The 23,090-nt window shown below is 38.3% G+C and overlaps 1 long non-coding RNA gene across 1 annotated transcript; it reads right to left on the bottom strand.

Moving 5' to 3' along the window:
- Window positions 1–3,625: 3,625 nt before the first annotated feature.
- LOC110483455 (uncharacterized) lies at window positions 3,626–20,967 on the bottom strand. Its single transcript, XR_002467573.1, has 3 exons — window positions 20,921–20,967; window positions 4,841–4,910; window positions 3,626–3,721 (listed from the first exon to the last, which is right to left on the bottom strand). It is a non-coding gene; the product is annotated as an uncharacterized LOC110483455 (long non-coding RNA).
- Window positions 20,968–23,090: the final 2,123 nt, after the last annotated feature.

The following is a 23,090-nucleotide window of genomic DNA, read 5'->3' as shown; positions in this document are numbered from 1 at the left end:
GTTAGGCCTTGCTGAAATTGAGTGTGACTTGAATGTTTTTTTCATCAGTTCTCTAAGCCTTGTAACATTTTCATGCATCTACCATTTTTGAAAAAATCAAGTGTGTTGATGACATCCATTAAAACCCAGATTTGGTTATGTTTTGAAAAAATTCCTCCCAAATGGAGCCTATCCAGAGCTGTAAACCAGAAAATGCCACACTTTCTATTTTACACTTTTTTTTACTAGGCAAATGCAAAATGAATAGATTCTACCCACTGGAAATTCTCTGCACCCATAACTGGTTTCACAGAGAGAGCCTGGTGGCACTGATGAATTGAAGCAGGGGTTAATGTTTGGATTTTGAGTGCATGCAAGAAGAGGATTGCATCTCCTGCAAGGAAAATTGGTTTTCATTGATTCTTCCTCCTAAATTCTACATTAATTAGTTATGATAACTAAAACATTAAAGTGTAATTATGTGATCTGACCAAATGAGTGAAAAAGAGAGTTAGGTAGCCATCATTATGCAGCAACAGAAGTGCTCTAAGGTACTCAGAGCCAAACAACTTCAAGTTCTATGTCATAATTCTGACTCCATCCCAATGCCTCAAGCAAAGAAAGCTTGAAAACTTGTGTGGTCTACACTAAACCACCACTCTGTTATCTTCTTCTTCCCACTAATTTATTAAAAATGCACTCCTGATTAACTATATATATATATTATCAGAGTCTCAGTTATCAAATACGAGCAGTCACTGGAACTGCTGAATGCCATAATTTCTCCCTCTGATTCAAACAGACACATTTTCCTATTTAATGTGGCTTTAGGCCCTAACTTATATGCACTACCTTAAGTCTTTGAGTTAGATGTAGTGACAAGAAGAGCTCTGACCCTTTAAAGTTTTGGAAGACAGCACTAAGTCAGGTGTTAGTCAGGACTAGTCAGTCACTAGTCAGGTGCACCACCTTCCCTTTTGTCTCAACATGGAATAATAGCCTCCAGAATAATAGCCTTCATTAGAGAGATTCTTCTCACCCTGCAAAGCAATTCATTCTCTTTGGTGTAAAAAGGGTAGCACCTCTGCAGTCATGGCAACTTGTCAGCCTAATCCCACTTGACCTATATTTTATGTAAAATGTTCTTTACTCTTCTTTTAGGACAGGAGACTCCCTTTTTGGTTAGTGGTAAGGGCCAAAGTTCAGCCAGGTATGCTCAGGTCTACAACAACTTTTCTAGTTCTAGTTCAATGGCTCAGAGATACTAGCAAAGATAAATTTGAATTTTCTTAGAAATCACTGAATTGAGAATGATTCCAACTTTTTTTTTTCTGTGCTTTTCATTGGCTGGATCAGAGAAAACACTTTTGTCTGGACTGTTCCCAATTTTTGTGTATCTCCTTACAGAACAGATATCATTATTGCTGTGACACTTATGCTAGACATTTTCTGTATTATACTCAGTTGTAAATGGCCTAAAAAATGGATTTTTTTTTTCAAGATTAGTTTCATTTAAGAACTCCTGAGAAATATTAATATCCTTTGTAAAGGACAAAGTGGTGAGCTGCAAACCTAAGTAATTCTCTAGGGATTTGACTACCTGCCTGTTTTACTTGCTAGCAAATCTGTGCACTTTTCAAACTGAAGGTTACATTAACATTACACAGGGAAAGTAAATTAATTTAAGAAATTATCAATTTGTGGAGTTTCTTGAACATTGAGCAATATGTACACATAGCTCTGTGTGATCCCACAGATGTCCTGTCCTCAGTGCACAGCTTCATTAATCATGTGCTACGCATGTTGTTGCCTAAATTTCAATGCCATTTGAGACAGGGAAAATGTTGGGAAAGAAGTGTTACTTACCCTTTGCATACTAGTAGAAATTTCAAATATGCAGAGGGTTTAAAAAGACAATCAAGTAAGTCCTACAAACATTTAATTTTATTCTTAAAACTACTTTAAAGCCCAAACAAAATTATTTTATGTTATTGTATATATTCCTAGAGCAAAAGTGAGCATACTCAGCATTACATATCCAGTTCATGCAAGAAAGGCTGAAATCTGTAGTAACACCTCAGGAAGGCAATGGTGTGTCCCTAGGTTTGGGTTACATCTCTGGGAAATAAAGAAAATGCTTCTAGGGTTCATGTGGTGGTGTTACAGTGACGCTGTGCATGATCTCTACTCTTGGTGAAATGTAGACACAGACACTGGACTGCATTTGCCTCCTTCCTAAAACTGAATGAAACTCAGCAGGGCAGGAGTATTCCTTCACACCTCCATTCTCATGGCCACTGCTGGCTGCTGGCTGTGCTCTCCATTTTCTTACATTAGACAAACATATAAACAAAAGTCTATATATAAAAGTCATTTCTGATCTATACTGTGAGAGAGCCTTTGTAATTTGATATGAATTGTGTAGACCCTTTTGGCTTAATTCAAGGATATCTGTTGCTTGAGGCTGGGACCTTCTGTATAGCACCAAGCTAGATGTCAGCACTTGAACAGTAGAGAGACTGTGACTTAAAATGTTTCCATTCCAGACTTAAAATGTTTCCATTACAACTACATCCCTAACAGTCATCAGTCACTTAACCTGTATTTCAAAATGGACTGTTATCTAATGTATCCTGTCAGAAATTCCCCATACAACTTTTCTCAAAGGTAATTCACATGTTCCGTGATTCACAGATTCCATTATTTCTTTACCTAGATACCTATAACAATTTAATAATGGACACAAGTTGACAAATATAGGAAAGATCACATTTTTATCCCTAAGAAGGTGGTGAGCAATTTGCTGCTTGAAGGACAGATAAAACTCAGAGAACTCAACACAATAGCCTGTGGAGCATTTGCTCAACTTATGTAAATTCGCCAAAAAGCATCTGCCATTACAAATGTTTGGATTCATCATAAAATAGAGAAAAAAAAAAGAACAAATAAACTAATAAAATGAGGATGCTAGCAAACAAAAATCCTAAGCAAAATGAAGAAAAATATGCAAGGAAGGAGTTAAAGAGAGAGAGGTCACAGATATGGACAGAAAGGCAGCCATAAAATCAATTTTACACATACCCTTAGGGAAGTAATGCTACAATTAGGATCCTTGATCTGGAAAGGCCTACTTGTTACTTCAATCAAGATGAAAAGTGAGATGAGAAGTATTGTTTGAAATCAACAGTTTTGTTGGGTTAGAGGCTGAGCAAAAGTCATTCAGACACTTCAGGATAAATGGTGGAAGAGACTCTGCACTGTCAGTTCAACCTTCACTTCAGTCTGGTGCCTTATCAGAAGCTGTCACAAATTCACTGATATTCTGTGCTGCTGGTATTCTTGCTTCCGTTCCGTACAGCGTGTGAGCAACCAGAGTGCATCTGGAGATAATATCCCTGTAATCTTGCTAATAGTTCATGCAATGCCTGAAAATGGAGAGGGAGAGAGTTGAAATGAACTCACTGCAAATGGCTCAGAGCATTGCCAATTGGAGTCGTGGCACATGTTGAAGAAGTGGTCACATACCCTTTAGTCCTCCGAGGCATTCAGAAGAACACAAAGGAAGCCTCTGAAGAAAAGCCAGTAGACATGCCAAGGTACATATTTTGTAGGTTCTAGTAAAGCTCTGTGCTTAAAATATCAAAACATCAGGCAATTTTAACACTCCAGCTGAAGAAAAGGGGTTGGTGCATATAATGAGGGCCACAAATCCATGGACATGTCTGTGGGTGCTACCTTTAACCTATTGGTGCAGAAGAAGAAACATGCTTTAAAAACATGTTGTCTGTATGACCTGTGTGGATCATAGCAATCCATAAGGTGACACATTTCTTGTTTTTCAGGGACTGTTGATGGAATTAGATCTGAAAACTTTGTTTTCACAAATTTTTGCCAAAGAAATCCACATATGGGCTTATTTTGCTGCTTGCTAAAATTAGAACAGATATTGTATCATTAAATGAAATTTAGTTAATGTGAGCTGTTGTGTTATTAGATATTCAGATCCCAGTGAACTTTCATTCTAAAATGTTTAAGATTTTTGATATGAAGTCTTTTTTCTAAAGTCTAAAATTTACAACTTAGATAAGCCAGTATAAAAATGTTTCACATCAGGTCAACCTAATTTGGGGTGGTTGAATTTTGCTGACACTTGTTTGCAGTGGTTATGCATTCCTCCAATTTTCTCTGTTCTTTTTCCACAAAATAACACCACATGAGAAAACATATGTAAGAGACAATGAATACAAAATACTTAATTCTGTTGAGTGCGCTCTTTCTGTGGATTATGTGACAAAATGTCTGAATAAAAAATACACATCTAAAGTGAACACAGTGCTTTTCTTTCTGTTTTTTTTTTTTTAATAATATTTCCATTTAAAAAAGAAAAAACAGTAAAGTAAGAATGCCTTTTTACACAGATAATTTCACAATTTTTTTTGACCTGGTGAATTGAATTAAATAATCTAAAAATTTTACCAATATTCCTTTAATTTTTAAAAATCATTTGACAATTTCTACTTGTGTGAGTCCCTAAATTTTGTTTCAACTGTCATTTTAGCCATATGGAACACAGGAAATTAATTTTCATATATTTCAAGACTCAAATGTGCATACAAAGCACAACAAACCAGCCTGGAACAGTAAAAACCTTTTGAACACATCACTATGCCCACCTTGTAATTGCACATTTTTTCTAATGGATTCAGGAGTATGAGATAAAGTATTACAGAGCTACGGTTAGTGGGGTGAGAGAAACCAAATCCAAATCCCCCAAACCCCTGCATTTAGGTAAATAGGGATCCATTAAGTATGTTTCTGAATTAAATCCTACAGGGAAAAAACATGCTTGGCATTGCTTTACTATTTGCCAGATGTTTCCAGGTTATTTTTCTCTTTCCATCAGTCAAGTTAATCATGTTCAATAGGCCACCCTGCAAGAGAAAGTAAAAGTAATTTTGTTAGACAGCTGCTTTGCATAAAGTGTTTGCTTTCAAGGAATATTTTGCAACCTGGAGATACTGGAAAGTAATAACAGAATAAAAAGGGGGTGGTAAAATCTGCTCACACATCACCACCCTACTGAGTATCTCCACACCCCTCCAAAATGAAACTAAAGCTTTGTTTTAGTGTTAGAGGAGGCTAAATCAAAATTCATTGATGACATTAAAAAAGCCAACTTGATCCACTGTGAAATACTGTCACCTCATTTTCCTTTATGATTCTAACTAAGAGTTAGAGTAGGGACACAGTCTGAATAGACCTTAATATGTAAATAATGACTAAATTATAGGACAGTTTGAAAACAGGATTTGAAATATATGGGGAAAAAAGTACGGTGATGGTGGCTTAGCTCAGAGTGCATTAACAGATGCAGTTCTGCTTTCTAACGGGCTTTCATATTTTTAAATTATTATATTTTCTATCCTCCAACTACTTGAAAAAATATTTCAAGGCCTTTGATTACACATGGAGAGATTTGAGACAACTCTACTGGCAAACACATTTATATCTGGGAAAATCCCCACATATATCAATATAAAAAATGTAGACATAATTCTAGTGTTGAAAACTTTCTCAGTTTTTATTGCATATTTATTGTTTTAAAGAATCTGATTTTAAAAGAGCCTTACAAAAATTATGATTTTATGACAAAATAATGGGGTTTAAATTAGGCATGGGGAGTCCCAGTGTAACTGAGAGTCTTCATGCTCACCATCATCTACTTTTCTAGTTTCTCAGGCTATCTTTTGAAAGCTGACATAATTATAAGATTTTCATGACTTTATCTACTGAGTGCAGATTTTATGATCATAGAGATCATATTGAACTATGACTTATAATAACCAAAGAAAGTTTACTGCATGTACAGTGATTAGCATGCACAAGCAAACACACACATACATAAGTCTAGAGAGGCACATGAGGCACACATGAATAAGTATATTTACATGTATATAGTTGGAGGGGGGAGGTGGTGGCATTAGTTAGTGGACATAGAACACATTGGATCAAATCTCTGAATTTAATTACAATCTCTTCTATAGATAGTTTTAAATATGATCCCATGACCCTAACTCAAAAGAAGAAATAGTGTTGTTACTAGAGAATGCTGAACAAAATGTACTGACATACATTGAATCAGTAATGCATGAAACACAGAATTGCTAGTGTCCCAGTGGATACAGCTGGGTGGTAATTTTGTATTAATATTGCATTATATATTAAATAATTATTAAATTTGCTGCCTTACCACACTTAGGAGCAGCAACCCACCACCAAAGGGTACAGCACCCAGGGGAATCATAAGGGACATCTCTTCAAAAGAGAAATCAATTTTCAGTCCTTGTCACTAGTTTTGTGTTCATTTAAATTTTCTTGGCTTCTAGTTTTTAATCCTAGAGAAGTGACTCCTGCACATGTGTGTGCATGTGTGTGAGAGTACAGAAATCTTCTGGTCTTCCTTGTAGTGCTAACACCGAAAAATCTAGGTACATCCCCATGACCCAGCTGGAGTTGAAGGTGTTTTCCATCTTCATATACTTAGGAACCTTGGAACTTTTTCCAATAGAAGTGTAGGTCAGTAGGAGTGAATATAAACTCCCTCATTACTTTCTGCAGATCCCTTCTAGAAGAATTGCATGAATGAGCATTTGAAAATGACTGTGCTTTATCCCTTTTATCACAGTCACTACGATTTACTTACTCCCTGGCAGGGACTCCAAGCTGTCTGCCTCCATAAATCAGCAACAGTCACCTTAGCCTTCTCCCAGAGGGTTCAGGTTGAGGTGCATGCAGGTTGGGATAATTCATGGGAAACATGACAGCCGCCTTAAGGATTTTTTTTATGACTTGATAAATGCACAGATGTGCCAAGGTTTTTGTAGGTGAATGATACTTGGATGTTTGCTCCTGAGAGATTATACTTTGATATAGATGTCCAATCTCTAAAAAAAGTGTATTTTTCAGGATATATTAACAAATGTAGCTCTTGCTTAAGACCACTGTTTTCTGTATTTGCCTCTTTAATTTTAAAAGTAACATATGGACTAAAGCCCAGCATTCATCAAACTGACGTGGGAACAGAGCAGACAGACATTTATAAATCTAGTCCATAAGCACGTTTTCTCATGTTTTGTTTAATCTAGTTGCAATTATGTTGTGTTGGGAGAAGAACAGTAGGAGCGAAACCCTAGCACCTCAGTGGCACTAGGATCTGAGTGGCTTGCATTTGGCGGAGCTACACGGACAGATTTTGCACCAAATGAGCAACCTGCAGAGTACGTGTTGTTGCCCCCCACCCCACAAACTTCACACTTGTGCACACAGCATGTTCCCAAAGTGCCCCTTACAGCAGGAGCTACTGAAAAGGGATGAGGGAGAACCAGGACACATCTATTTTGTGTGTGAAGAGAGGCTGTGAAGAGAGAGGCTGCTCTCTCATCACACAGACATCCTGCTGGGCCACATGAGGCTCAGCCATAATGTGCAGACTCATCCAGGGTGTTTGGCTGCCTACTCTGACAGCAGTAAAACCCCAAATTCACAGTGGCTACTTTTGACCTGGAGGTTGTTCAGACACCAGCTTTGCACCAGCATGGATCTCTCTGCCCTGCACCTTATCTCTTCCCTTGGCACCCTGGCTTCCCTGGAAAGATGGGGCCCCACAGTGTTCCTGCTGGCATTTAAGTTTAGCACATGTGCCCACAGGTCATCAGAGACACAGGCACTATTTCTTTTCAGGAACAATGAATGTAGTGAAAGAAGCAAAAAGACTCAAAAAAGGAGAGGTAAGGATATTGATTTGCTGAAGAAAAGTGTTACTCAGAGCCTGAGCTGGGATAATAGAACCGCAGGACACATCCTTATACAAGGAGCAGCTATTCATGGCCCTCCTTGAGATGTATAGATTTAATGGCAGCTGTATCGCCTTCTAAAACTGCCTTGTGCTATGAGATATGGTATGTACAGTAAAAATAGCACTCTCTGCACAGCAGGTTTCTATTATGGGATTAAACAATTGTGCCCACGTTGTAAAAACCAGCTAACAACTACCAAAGGCAAATCTCCCCAAAGCAGCCAGGCAATGAAAGAAAGTCACAAACAAAAGACTAATGACCTAAAAGTAAAATTCAAACCTGAAGATACCACAGAAAACATTGCTTAAAAAGCTATGTACAAAAGTGTGAATTATGCAAGTAAATCCACCTGACAACATCCATTGTTTGTTGCCCCCATATTTTATGCTCTTACTTCTGTTAATGCATATGAGAGTGTAAAATTCAGAGGGAAAGACAGCATGCAAAGTGTGTCTTATTTATGAATTCTATATTCAATGATTCCTCAGCTAAACCAGAAGAGGCACAGATGATTCTGACTGAACTTGAAAGGTTATGCTAACAGCACTATATAGTCCCCTACCAGTCCCTGCAGTGACTGAAGTTTTATGCAACCCATTTAGAAAACTGAACGAAATCAGTTTCGTTCCCTTCTAGAGTTGACCAGGTCATTCATTTAATCAAACTTCAACAAGTATAAAAAAAATTTGCTTTCAGTTCAAATGGTCTCATATTATATCCTTTTTTTAGCATATGGTACTAGGCAGATTGCCAGCCCTATATGGGAGGAGAAATTCAGCAATATGTTGCAATAAAGTTCTCTCCTGGCTCCTCAGTCAAAACTTACTTTCACCTAAAATATTCTTTCTTGCTCTTTCTTATTTCTAGGATCTCAACATAAAGTCATCAGCATTCATGCTGTAAGATTAGATTTAATGTGTTTCTAAAGCCTCCCATTAACCTTTCAGAAAGTCTGACATTTCCTGATTCACCAGACAACCACGTCTTTTTCTATTGGGGTAGGCAGTCTCTTCTCAAATCACTTGCATGTGTCAATAATGACTCCTTTCTTTCCCCACAAGCTGGAGGAGAGTGGGGCCCCAGCTTTCTTGACTGAAGGGGGTTGTTTTTGCAAAAGCTTGTGCACAAGCAAAGGCAGGGATGGAGAAATAATGTTAAGCAGCTTCACAATCAAAAGCTTCTGCAGATAGCCCCAAACCCAGACATAGGTGGATTGGGTAGTAGATAATGCTTTATTAAGGTACTGACAGAAATGTAGTCTTTCAGGATGCTTATGAGCCTGAGGAAAAGCTGCTATTATTCTTGAGTTTCCATTCCTGCTGAGCCAGCACCTGTTTGCACTTTTCCCTCATTCTGGTCAAGAAAAGATTCTCACTTAGCATGTAATAAAATGTTGCTTTATTTCCCCTGTAAGCCAAACACATTGACATCATTGGGTGTGTGCCTAGTTTATGGCCTAAGGATTTGGCCTTTTATACGTACACAATTATCTAGATCACTTTTCCCCCCTTCATTCCACACCCTCCACTCCTCTCCCATCCCCAGACTCATGTCAAAACAACAAGTTTTTCAGGTCTATTTTTTAAGTTAATATATGTGAGTGTCATGTGCTTGTAGATCTATTTGATTTCCTTGAGCTATCAGGGTGAGAGAAAATCCTTACATTTTAGCCATTAATTTGTTTTATAAAATTAGAGATCACATGGCTTTTGTGAACTGGTCAACTTACTTGTCTTCTGCAACTACAAATTTCAAATATTTTCTATAACCCAGATACCATGGAAGTTCTTGACTGAGTTTGCCTTTGTCATATAGAATGATTTAGCATTCAACAATGGAGTCCCCATTGTATAATATTTTTGAGGAAGGTTAAGGAAATTTTGGTCTTTTGTCCTTGATTTTCTTTCCCACAATCTAAGATGGCTCTTAAAAACATAAATGCTTATGATTTTTCCCATAGATGTAAAGTACAAGATATACTATCAGGAATTTAGTGCCACAAATGCTGAAAGAAAGTAATATCTTTTAAACTTGCTTGGAGGCCACACACAGCTTTTTTATGCAACTCATATGTTGGTTATTGTGAAAAGGAATCCACTCCTTCTTTCTCCAGTGTCAACTCTAACTAAAGAAATTGGGATAAAGTACTGTTTTCTCTGTTTTATATGTATTTATATACATCTATATGTCAATGTAATTATACAGTGGTCTGTACCTATATCTATCCATATTGATATCTATATTGATACATGTTTATATATGTATTTATAAAAATATATCTATATATCTCAATATAAATAGGCGTATGTAGGAATATGTATATTCAGAGCTCACAATAAGTAACACTATCAATGTGTGTTCCTAGATGTTATTACCTATTTATACAAACAGATCTTGAAAGGTACAGATCCTTTTAGAGGATATTGATATCAATAGGCACGAATACCTGTTGACTTGATAACTAGTACTGCCTATGGATTTGAATATCTATTGATAGCAGTTGACATCAATACCTCTTGGCATTAAGGCCTCAATACCTATATACCTATAAACAATGCCTATATTAATGGGCACTGATATATATCAATATTTATATCTATGATATTAATACCTATCACTAGTCACTGATAATAGTAATACCTCTCAATAAGCATTGGGACATTTTTCTGTCAATAGGCATTGATGCCTACCAACATAGACCCCTTTTTAGAGCAATATGATAGGCCTCAATACTTATTCACTTGGATACCTGGTTACTGATATGAGTAGGTATTGATACAAATTTATATGTCCAAATATCCATACCTGTTGATAGGCATCAACCTATTCAATTTGACATCTATCTATCATGATGGGTATCTATGTCTATTTTATTGGATATTGATTTTGGTCTCAATATGCACTATTAAATATCAATAGCAAAACACTTTGATAATATTTATCAAGAAAATTCAAAACAGTGAGCAATTGAAGTGTATCAACATCAGTAGCAACAATATCTTTACATTTATAGCCACTGGTAGTCATTGATACCTTCTGGTATTGTAAACAATGGATAAGTATCAATACTGATGTATTTGTATAGCTATCAGCAGGTAGCATATCAATGGGTATGGCTACCTATCATTACCCATCAGTATCAATAGCTGTTGATAGTCACCTAGGCCAGCCATTATTGACAGGCTTTTTCATCACTACCTACCTGTATTGATAAGCATAACTATGTATATATATATATATATATGTCTAATATCTATAATTTTAAAGATTGATTTTTATATTAATAAGCATCAATGCCTACATATATAAATATATTTTGAAATCAATAGTTGTCAACAGATACTCAAAACCTATAAATTTTGATTCCCATCAATGATAGGTAATGATAAGGATAGATATCAATAGGTATTGACACTTATCCATATTAATGGGCATTTTTAGACATCCATACTTACTCGTTTCAATGCTGATTTCAATATCTATATGTATCACTAGCTATCAATATTGACACCTACTGATTTTGGCATCTATTAGTAACATAAGGCATACATACCTACAAACACCAGTAGAGGTACTCTTCATCATGCTGTAAAAGATCCTTAAATTTCTAAAATTCAAGATGTGTCTTTATTCACACTATACTAACTCCGTTGTTCAACCAATTTGTCTGACACAGAGAGACACCGCACTTTAGGGACTTCTGAGAAGTTTTTTCTGCAATGAAGCCCTGTTTTGCACTAGGATCAAAATATGCTTCTTGGCAATGCTGTGCTGATAAACCTTGATAAACCAAGGAGGCCAGGGAATAGCCTTGTCAACAAGGACAACTTCCATAGAGTATTTTGATAATGCAATAATGTGTTGGAATAAAATGGCCTTATGGCCTGGCTTATATAGTGATGGATAAATTATTGATATAGACTACATTTCTAAGACATCTTCGTGTAAAGACTTACATGACAAATGCCTCCATGGAGATAACTCATGCATAAGTAGCATATATTTTCATTATTGATTTACTAAAAGGATATTATTGCTGCTGCAAATGCAGGAAAATTGTCTCTATGGGTCAAATTCCATTTTGATGTTACTGCAAAGAAGGTAACAAATGCACCAGGGATTTTTTTAACCTTCTTATCCAACCCATAAGAACAACTCTAGTTTAGCTCGTGGTTTAACTTTTCCAAAACCATACCCTAATATGTTGTGAGCTGCACTAAGTGTCTCAAGAAGAGAATAATAAACAGAAAAGAGTCTACTCCAGCTTGTCTTAACAAGCTGGTGAATCATGAAAGATTTTAAACCTTCCTTTGCCAGTGAGTATTTTGATTAAAAGAGAAGAGCAATAAAGAAGGCAAACACCAGATGATGGTGGTGAGGAAAGTTAAATGCTAATTGCTAATTTGGAGGCTCTCCCAACCTGATCGCAAGGGCCCAGCCCCACAGTCCTGCAGCAAAGGAGAGGGACAGACCCAGAGACTGCAGCCAGGTTCAGCCACAAATCCCTGCCTGAGAATGGACTGGGACATCAGCCCATGGCAGGGCCTCTGTCAATGGAACCCAGGGCCAGGCAAGGCTGAGGGGAAATGGAAACTGCCATTGTTGCAGCACCACATCTTCAGGGACTGATGGACCTAGAGGGTTGGAATGGGGTTCTGAGCCATGGACAGAGTGGGAACACTCCCAGAGGGCTGGGTAGAGATTGTCAACACTGCTGGAGTGCTGAGGAGTGCTGGGGCTCCAGGACGGTTTAGGTGAGAGAGATCTCTGAAGGCTGCTCTTGGGGAATGAGGTTTATTAGGGATGGAGAAAGGTCCTGCCTCGAGCTGCCAGACACAGCACGTGGCAGGGCTTGAGGGGATGGGGGAGGGGAGAGACAAAAGGATGCTCTAGGAGAAGGGAAGTTCCAAGAGGAGGGGAAGTTCCAAGAAGAGGTCTGACCCCTCAGAGACCCCTTATCAGGGGGCTTCAGGGTGGACTGGAACAAGGCTTGGGCCAATGGGGTTACAGACACTTGATGTTTTAGGGGAGGGTTACAGGTGCAGGGTGAGCCATACATTTTAGGGGGTGAGATGGAACACTCCACTTGACCCCTGGACCCATCCGTAGGCAAGGGCATTGTCCGGCTAGCAGAGAGGACTGTTCTCATCCGGGCTGTATTATTTATGAATAATTATATTTATCCATCCTTCCCAACAGTGGAGCCCCTGGACCATGACAGCAAAGCAACACTTTCAAAACTGTGTAGTTGGGCATATACCTGATAGGTATCATGCCACTCCTCCCCTACCAGACTGCAGCAGAGTGTAATATATCACTTTGGAGAACACTTGTCCACTTTTCTACCATTCCTACAGAACCTAAACAATACTAAAATAGTGTCAGAAGAAGACCTCCTCTGCCTGTTGGATGCATGGTAAGACAAGTTAAAGGTGGGAATTCTGAAAACTGCTCTGAGAAAGGATTATGTGCCAGCAGGAAAAGAATCAGTGATGAAACTATACAAAATCCTCATAGTGGAGTACACATGATACTGCTGGAAAGGATTCTGGGGTATAAAGCTTGTCTTCTTTCAGATCATGAAGTTTTCCAGCCCTGGAAAGGTTTGGTTTCTGAAATCCTAATTCTGGACCCATTATGATTAAAACAGATAATCCAAGATGATATAAGATACATAGAGTGCATTCAGATTGTAAAGTGACACAGACATGAGGGAAATAAATGCCATCATATTTAAAATATATTTCAGCTCCCAACTGCCAAATCTAAGTCTAAAAATGTGATTTTGAAATCCAAACTATATAATCACATTTGGAAATTCTATGGTTATTATGAAGTATTTATTAACTGTTCATTACCAAATAAAGCAATTCATTATTTTAAAAGTGCTTAGCTGTCTAAAATAATCCATCTCGATTTTGGTTCTGTTTTCATCTCAGCGATAATATACGACAATACATTAAAAGATTTAAGTAACGCTTTAAGAAACTTATTTTTCCATGTATCTAGGCCAATAGTTTCTACCTTTGGAGGGGCCACTTCTAAGGGTTAGGAAAAAGTAGCCAAGAAAAGAAGAAACTTATGTTTCTAGAAGTTTTATATTTGCTATACAGATGATGTACACTTCACAGATATACAAAACCAGTAATATGGGTATTAGGGAGGGTTCTTGCCAATAAATTATTGCATTCTTCTCCAACATTTCTACATAGAAACAGATGTATTTTTCTCCTAGGAAAATTTCAGGGGAAATAGAGGGGCATTTTTGTTGCTGTTCAAGTGACCAGTTACTCTGTCCATGCCAGTTAACACTAGCATCACCCATCATCTCTGTCTTTGATTATCAGACCCAGTAATTTATGCAACCAGGTGCTCAGCACAACCAGAGTCTGTGCTGCTGTCAGCAAAGCTGGGTTTTACACCAGGACCTCGTAGTCTAGGTGTGGCAGAAGGAAGTGTATGCAACCCAGGGGCAGGACTCCAGGGAGTCACAGGGCGTTGGCATCGTGGTCTAGATGACAACTTCCTCTTCAAAGTCCATTTCTCCCTCTTTCTCAAGGCAAGATCATTTGGCATGATACCTATCTGCCCAAGCCAGGGCCACGGGGGATATGAGCTACCCAGACCTGGGATGCCTTAACAGCAGCATCTCTTAAGCAGCTGTGACAATATCACTGAGAGTGCAGAGGAAGACTTGAGTAGGTAATCCATACTTTCACTACATGGAAATGAATATAGGTTAGTCAATAAATTGACTTTTTCTTGGTAAGTGATTTAAAACCACAGAGTGAAGGTTGGCACATGAACTCCAGCAGGAGTTTAAGCTACTACTACTACTGCTACAAAAAATCTCCAGTCTAGGATTTTAAGGGATTTTTTCAGCAATTTTTGTATTAGAGAATGAAATAAAAATGAGAACTAGGGGTTTTTATTATTATTATTAGTTTCTGTAGCTGGCAGGTGCTTTGCACTTGAAAATACAAGTGACTAAAGGTGAGAAAATGCTATAAGGGAAAAAGATATTAATGGAGGAGCAGGGTATATTGTCAAGGGGGATATCAGCAGAGCCTCCTGCCATTCTGCTTCACTGAGGAAAGTTCAGGGGGATGCATGCCCTTTCAAGTCTATCTCTGCAGCTGGGTGTTAGATATATAAATATATACTCACATCCCATACACTCCTGGGGATTTTTTAAAATTTTAAAATATTTTATTTTTAGGGATTTTTTTGTTGTTGTTTTTGTTTGTTTGGTTGGTTTTTGTTTGTTTTTGTTGGTGTTGGTTTGTTTGGGATTTTTTAAGAAAATAAAGGAATGTATTTCTTTGCCAACAACCAATCAGTACACTATGGAACAGCAAATTAAACTGTAAAGCTTCTTAGGTCTAGATTAATTGTAGCTAATTTTAGGTACATAAATGAGACACAGTATGTACAATGCCAATTTGGGTACCCTGTGTTGTCAAGACAGAGAGACAGGATACTTCCAGAGGACACTTAAATATTAAAGTGGCTTGAGACTAACCCCAGAATGTGTCTGTCTGTGTCAACTAGCAGTAGAAGACAAGTGGACAAGCCATAATCTGAATTTAGGTGCCTTAATTAGATGCCTGGAATTGGCTGAGTTGATTCCAGATTTATTTAAGAAGGAAGATGAATAGAGGACTTGTGAATGAAAAGCAAAAGGACAACAAATCAGTATAGCAGTCAGCTTTTCTTTCTAAACTCCAAAGGTTACTTCAAAGACACAGAGAGGAATAAAAAAAAAAAATATTTTAAAACACTGAAGAAAAATAATTTATAAAATTCCTTTGAGCCAAGACATTTAACATAACAACATAACAATCATAGAAAATCAGTTCTCGTTTCTTTGCTTCCATGCTTTGTATGGCATCCTCAAAAGGACATATGAAGTTCCAAAAATAATATTTTTTAATATTAGGTGGATGATTAAAGGCACTGCTAGTGGAATTAGAATTTTTCTCTCTTTCTAAAATAATGCAAATGTTTATTTTTCAAGAATCACCTTTGGCATGATGGAAATCTCACTGAAAGTAATGGTAATTGTTCAGGTTAGACCTTAATATTCCATGTATTTCCATAGCTTTTCATTTGATTATGCTTCTTTTGAAGCTCTGTTATTAAAGAAAATAAGTGCTACCTTTCAAACACAGCTGGAGTAGTGGCAAGGGACAAGGTTTCTCTGTAGCATTAATTTTTAATGTATTTTCACTCTTAAGATTGACCTTCCATTTATAAGATAAAAGTACATTTGAGACAAGGAGTCTCCCTGAGATATTAATAGCTTATTTAATTATTCTCCTTTCCTTAGTAGTCATACTTCAGAAGGCATTCAGAGAAGCTGCATGAGCACCCTGCACATGAAGCTGCACGAGCACACAGTACTCAAAACACATAGACATTTGTTTTATTTGCCCATTTCCCTTGATTTGCCAACCTGTTTTAAATGCAATTGACAAACTTGATTGATGTCTTTCATCTTGTGATATAGAGGTGAAAAGATTAGACATCCTCTGAGGCTGGCAGTGGCAGAAATTACCTAGGGTCACACTTTCAAAGCAAAATTTAAAAGCAGCAGAGCTCCTCTCTTGGAGCTACTTTCTCCTATTTGGGATGTTTTTGGTGATGTCCAGCACTAGTGCCAGAACAGCAGCACTCTGACTTCTTTTGCTGCCAAAGAAGGAGCTTGTGAGCACAGTCAGACCTCAAGACCTGACTTTCCAAGGATGTCCGGTCCAGTGTGAGCAAACCAGGGAGGAGGTGGTGGTGCCACCTGCAGAGTCCTGAAGCTGTTGGCAGGCCTGGGATAACAGCACATTCTCATGCTGCCACTGATCATAAAAGCCAATTGAACTGAACAGGGCCAGATCACTTCCACCACAGCCTCAGGTGGAGGTTAGCTTGATCCAGAGAGGGATGGACGTGAAAAAAAGCTGTTCTGGGTACTGCTGCGGAAAGCAAGTAAATTTGCCCTATGATATTTTCATTCACCAAGAGAAACAGATGGGGTTGGGTGAACAAGCCAAAACCAGCTTTAATTAGTACTCCTTTGGAAAGGAATGTGCATAGGGACGCATGCTGCAGTAATTTGAATCAAGCTGGCAGTAATACCTCTGTCTTTAAAAGATCCTCTAGTACTTGTTCCAACAGCTCAGTATATTTTGCTTTCAAACTCCTTCACCTACAGCACAATACAGTTCCATTAGACTCAGGCTCCTAGATCCATGGAAGGATTTTAGAAGCATACAGCTGAATATGTTGCAGACATCATCTCTGGGGACACTCAGGCAAATTTCATTTAACACTGAAATTTGTTTTCAAGATTTGACAAAGACTTTCCTTGTATCTGGACAGGCAGATGTATTATCATTGTGGAATAACACTTTCAGAGCAGAGAGGAAGTTTCACAAGGATAGATCTGTGCATAACAACAGATTATTACTTTCTCTAAATGAACTAGTTCAAGCCAATGGAAAGAGAAGCCACATGGGTTCAAATTAAAGTTTGTCTTAAAATACTTCTACTTACTGTACAAACCTAATATTTTCTTGACTGCTGTTTAGGAGAGAGAGATCACACTGTGATACCTAATGAAGCTCAGATGCAAATTATTAAAATAAAATAGAGCAATCAGGTGGGAATTGAAAATTCAGAATCATTCTGTGTTTGCTGAGAAGTCATTATTAAAGAAAAAAGAATAATTCATTCCCACTGAGTTACTTGGAGACATTAAACACCACACGATGGAGACTATTCATATTTCACTAGTATATAGGATAGCCAGACTCCCTAGTAGGAAATAACTTCCCTATGGATGTATCTAAGCAAAGGTGAACCCGAGGCATCTTGAGATGCCCTAACAGATGACAAAAAGCTAGAAAGCCATTAAAAAAACCTGATTAACTCAAACCTTCCAAATTCTAGTCTAGTGCCCTAAATCAGATTGACTCCTCCATGCTATGACTAGAAATTCAGGCTGAATCATAGAGATTATATATATATATATATATATATATATATATATATATATATATATATATGTATATATATATATATATATATCTCAAGATTTCCTCTTGATGTCAAGCAGCAATTTCAACTTTCCTTGTGTTGGTTATTTTTTTTTTTTTCATACTCTGATGGGTGTGTGCATGGATTTGGTAGCCTCTCTCTTTTGAGGCTGCTTCCCTTTTCAGCTGCTTACCTCCACATTACCAGTGTGGTGATTGCCTGCACACCTTGGTCCTAAGCACTGCGAAAGCCAAACTAGGAGGATTGCCCAAGGGAAGGCAGCATGGTTTCCTCTTCCAAGAAGCTGAGTAACATCTAGTTTCTTACTTTTCTGTGAAGGAGACTGCATATTCCCAGGCTGCTCCACCCCTGCCAGGATCAACTCATATAAAATGTGCTGTTCCTACTGCATTAGGTCAAGGCTGCTAATCTATTATTCTGTAGAAATTTGAGTGTAGGAGATGCAAGAAGTTAACAGTGGAGAGACTTGTAATTTATATCCCACTCTCAACTCACTGCCAACAGTGCAGAAGAGTTTTGAGACTTGAAAATGAAAACTGGACACTGGGAATTATCTTTCTGTGGTGGTTTTAAGAGACCAAAAAGAGTCTGCAATAGGTGTAGGCCAAATACTGTGTGTGTCTGCTTAAGTTTTGATTGCAGTGAGAATAGGCTTGGATAAAAACCACAAGAGTACTTCAGGATCTGGCCCCATGTAGGGTGTTTAGGGGAGACTGGTTGTCAGCAATTGGGTCAAGCCAACAACTTCTGTCTACTTAAAATAAAGTCATTATTCTCAAACCCACAGCAGTGCCTGCTCCTGATGACTGCTGCAGTCACTGATTGAAACCAGAATTAGCCAAAGTCTTTCTCGGTCCCTGCTTCTAATTTAACTTCCCAGCCTTGTTATTTCTGGCTGTAAACATTTTTATTTTTTTACTCTGAGAGAGAGTTCAAAGTTTTTAACTGATTGTGCCCAAGTAAGTTTTCTAGCCAGGAGCCTGTACTGCTTCTTGAACTTGAAAATAATTGGTCCAGTCAGGGATTTCTTGAGGAACACTGGACAAAATGCTCTGTAGGCATTTCAAGGGTAATCATACGCTAACCTGTCCCAGGATACTTAATCTGTTAGATCATATTTCATATTTTTATCATGATAGCATGAAGAGGCCCCAGCAAGACCCCCAGTGAGCTAGAAATTTTAGAAATGTGGATGTTTACCTGGTCTCTTTCCTGAAAGCTAACAATCTAAAAGAAGCCTATAAAAAGCATATTTAGAGAAAAACAATAAACCTGGTAAAGTGGTCACTGTAGTGAATAATCTTATTTGCTTGTATTAAACTTACTTTTGTCATCTGACCAGCAACATCCAGCTTGTGTCAAATCAACTAGCAAAGAAATGGATATTTCTGTGCAAAACTCACAGGAAATCTTGCAACATCACTCTTTTGCTATACTTTTGGATAGCTGCAGTTATTCCCTGTTAAAATTATTAGTAGTCTAAATGAATGAGATCACCTACTGAATAAAAGCACAGCCAAGCCACACTCATAACATGATCTCATGCAGGCATGTCTTCAAGAATGCCCCCCTGAGAATTTTCAACAATTGTTCATCCAATTGTTGTATGTAACATCTATTCAGAAAGGAAATGTGGCTGACAAAATCAACTAAAAAAAGAACTCACTGGTGCCAGAAAAAATATTAAAAAGTGTTTGTGCCTGGGTATTTTAATATATATTCTTTTCTCATCACCAAAAAAGAATCCATTCATTTTAAACAAATCTACATAATGTTAATTTTTCACATACAAGGGCCATTCATTTATTTCAGTTGAGGCTCATGAGACTAGGTCTTAAATAAGTTATGCATGAGTGTCTCCATGCCCTAGAGCCAAATATAGCAAAACATTCTCTTATGGCAACCATATAGTGCAGATCTGTCTGCACAGTTCCAACACCAATAATATTTTTGTCTCATCTACACAGCAAGAAAGCACTGTTTTTTAGAAAGGAGGAACGAGGAGATGAAAACATCCACCAGTTGAAGACCATTTTGGTGCTAAACAAGCCAGATGATTCCTTGTCAGATTTTCATAATTCATCATCCACTTTTGAAAAGTACCCATCTGCATACCTGTCCTAAAATACAGATGATTATAAGGGACTTGTTGAGAGGAATTGTGCACTGGAGAGGGCACTTGAACCAGAACCACTAAATCCTCATAATCACGAGCTCATCCTTCTTCCCAAATCTCTGCCAAGGAGATCACCAAGAACTCAGACATTACACAACATTGACTTTCTGTCTCTTTGAAGAACTTTGATCCTTGCAAGCAGACATTTTCTACCCAAGACAGCTCATTGCATTAGTCTATCCCCTTGCCAGCTCTGTGCAGAGGCTAAAGAGAAATTTTGCTGCACAAGACAGTGTGAAACATGAAGATGTGGCTCAAATGGAAAGCACAAGTGGTCAGAAAAAAGAAAAGAAAATGTGGGGAAAAGGGGGAAAGAAGAAAACGGATGAGAGCCAAAGAGAAAGAAACAGACACTGGTTTTGTTGCATGGGTTTGAAAGCTTTTATGTGAGGACTTAGTGTATGGTATTACTGACATTTAGCACTTAGAAATGACACTACAGTTGGTAAGTGCCTTTGGGCAGCAGACAGACAGGGTACCATGCAAAATACCTCACAGATTTTTAGCAAGTCTGCTTAATGATCTTTTATTGCATGAGTCACAGATCCCACTGACAAACTAGTATGGTCAGTGCTGGTGTGAGCCACCAGCATGCTTGCCCAAAATGCCACCAATGATACTTCCCCTCTGAAGCACAGAGATGAGTTTTTAATTCTGTTAGATGGTCGTCTAGAAAAAATACTTTCCCTACACTCTCTCCAATGCCGATTTTCAGGATATCACTGAAAAACAGGTTTTCTGACACTATCACTGACTGGCATTTTGAAGATCTTTTTTTGTTTGTATTTTGGTTACTGAGGGATAATGCCAACCAAGTGTGCCCACACATTTTTTAATGTTTCTGCTAGCAAGAAGTTACCTGACAGCCATCCAGAGCATGACACCCGCAAGATTTAAGAACCATGCAAAGGGACAGGTACAAAACAGTGATGCAGGAACACCACAGTGCTGCAAGTCTCCAGTCACGTTTGTTTGCCTGGCACACATGGGAGAAATTGAAATAGGCAAGCTCAGTCTGCTAAACCAAGCAAGGACATCTAACAGAGACAATGAATGGGGCCAGGTGCATTTTATTCTCTAACAGATGGTATGAAAAAACCTCCTTGAATGCAATTTCAGCATTTCTGTGCATGCAAGAGAAAAAGTCTGAATTTATATTTAACTTCTCTTGAGCAGGACTGACTGCCATTTTCACTTCTTTTTCCTCACTGGAAAAAGTGGGCCTGGGCCTGATTCTCAGCTGATGTAATCTGGCATTTTGCCACCCAAAGCAATGAAAGTGCATGGGCAGAGAGGAAAGACAACAGTTTAGTCAAGGACCCTTGAGAAAGCTCCGCCTTTAAGTGCTACCACAGACTGACATCCATGCAAAGCAAACAGGATGTCCAATTTTAAATCTCTAACAAGCCACATCCTGTAAACTCCATTCTACTCAGCTGACCCAGGAGATAAAATGGTTGGGACTGATCCACAGCCATGATAAGGCTGGTTTGCTTAAAGTTACAGCTGAAAATGCCTCCTGAATGGAATTTTATTTTATTCCACCTGCCCCACACCCCACTTCAGGCATGCAAAGAATGAAAACAGTAGATCAGAAGTGAGACTGCTGCCCCAGCAGAGCTCAGATGTTCCTGCTGGTTGTTTCCAGGACATTGCCAGCCCCAGAGTAATCATCAGTCTTACCCTTCACTGAACCTGATCTTCAGACAGATAACAAATAAGGGTGTTTCCTTCTAGGGGGAAAAAAATGCTTAATTGCAAATGGATTTAAGAAGATCATAAAGACCTACCAGTTCATAGCTGTTGAAAGAGGCAGTTTGTTGGTCTTTCACTGCTATTCCACTCTCCATGCACAGTACATCTGCTATTAAGAGACTTTTAAAGCTCATCCAGGTTGTGTGAAGCAATCCTGCCTAACAAACACACGAAAGGTATTTGGGAACATTTGTTGTTTCACGTTTATAAACCTGTATCAGTGATGCCATAGTACTCTGAGGACTGACTTTAGTCCTTCATTTTCATTCACCACAATATTTGCAATTATGCCCATGTGAGAAGCTGCTAATCAGGGTCCACAAAAGCCAAATAATTTTGAGTCTATACATGTGTGTGGCTGTACCTTGTGGCCTAAAAGCCATAATTGTTAATGCTATATATGTTAATAGAAACTTTGCAATTTTTTTATATTAGGAGAAGAAAAGCTGGCATTATCCTAACATGACTAAAATTGAACAAGATGCACTTTTTGGACTATTCTAGACATAATTTCATCTCAGCACATACTTTGTTGTTCATTTACTTGCAAGACTGGCAGTACAGGCTAAAGGTTTCTGTTGTACTCTAGTTTAAAAGCCATCCACCTAGCAATGAGGAGGCTGGCAGAAAACTCTTGGTTTCTGACTGCCCTCCACTACTCCCATAAGTGAAGAGACAGTCCTGCTGGGAATGATGGCAGAAAAACCCAGCAGAGACTGATGACATCTCATCCATGAGACAGGCAGAAAAACCAGGATAGGGAGGATGCAGGAGCAGGTTGAACTTTGCTGAAGTCACATATTTGATCACAGCCAACCCAAGTCCTCAGAGTAGATGCCAGTCCCCGAGACTGACTCCACAGCATTTCTTGTAAGTATATTTTAATTGTACAATGAATTGAGACTTATCTGGGGCAGGTAAAGCAGGCCTTAGAGCAAAGTCCTACTGCTGGATTAGTCCTGCACGAGTATGGATTTCAGCAGGTTGGCTTATGGCTCGTTACGTTGCATTACTTTGTGTACTGCTCTATGAATTCATTTGTGGCAGACTGTGGGAGAATATGCTTGTTCTTCCTAGGCCCTTGTGTGCAAGTGCTCTCAGCTTGCCAGCACAGTAAATTAAACTGCTGGTGGAAAGACACTGATCCTACTCTAGAAGATGAACTCTTCCAGCTGTTAATGTAAGTCAGATTTTGGGACGGGGAGCAAAATGGAAAAAAAGAGGGAGATGAAGGGTATGATACTTGGTGGAAGGAATTTTGGCAGTGGGTTTTG

The sequence above is a fragment of the Lonchura striata genome, chromosome 1 (assembly GCF_046129695.1).
Source record: "Lonchura striata isolate bLonStr1 chromosome 1, bLonStr1.mat, whole genome shotgun sequence".
NCBI lineage: Eukaryota > Metazoa > Chordata > Aves > Passeriformes > Estrildidae > Lonchura > Lonchura striata.
Note: the sequence above shows the minus strand (reverse complement) of the source record. Positions and strands in the feature narration are given on the sequence as shown.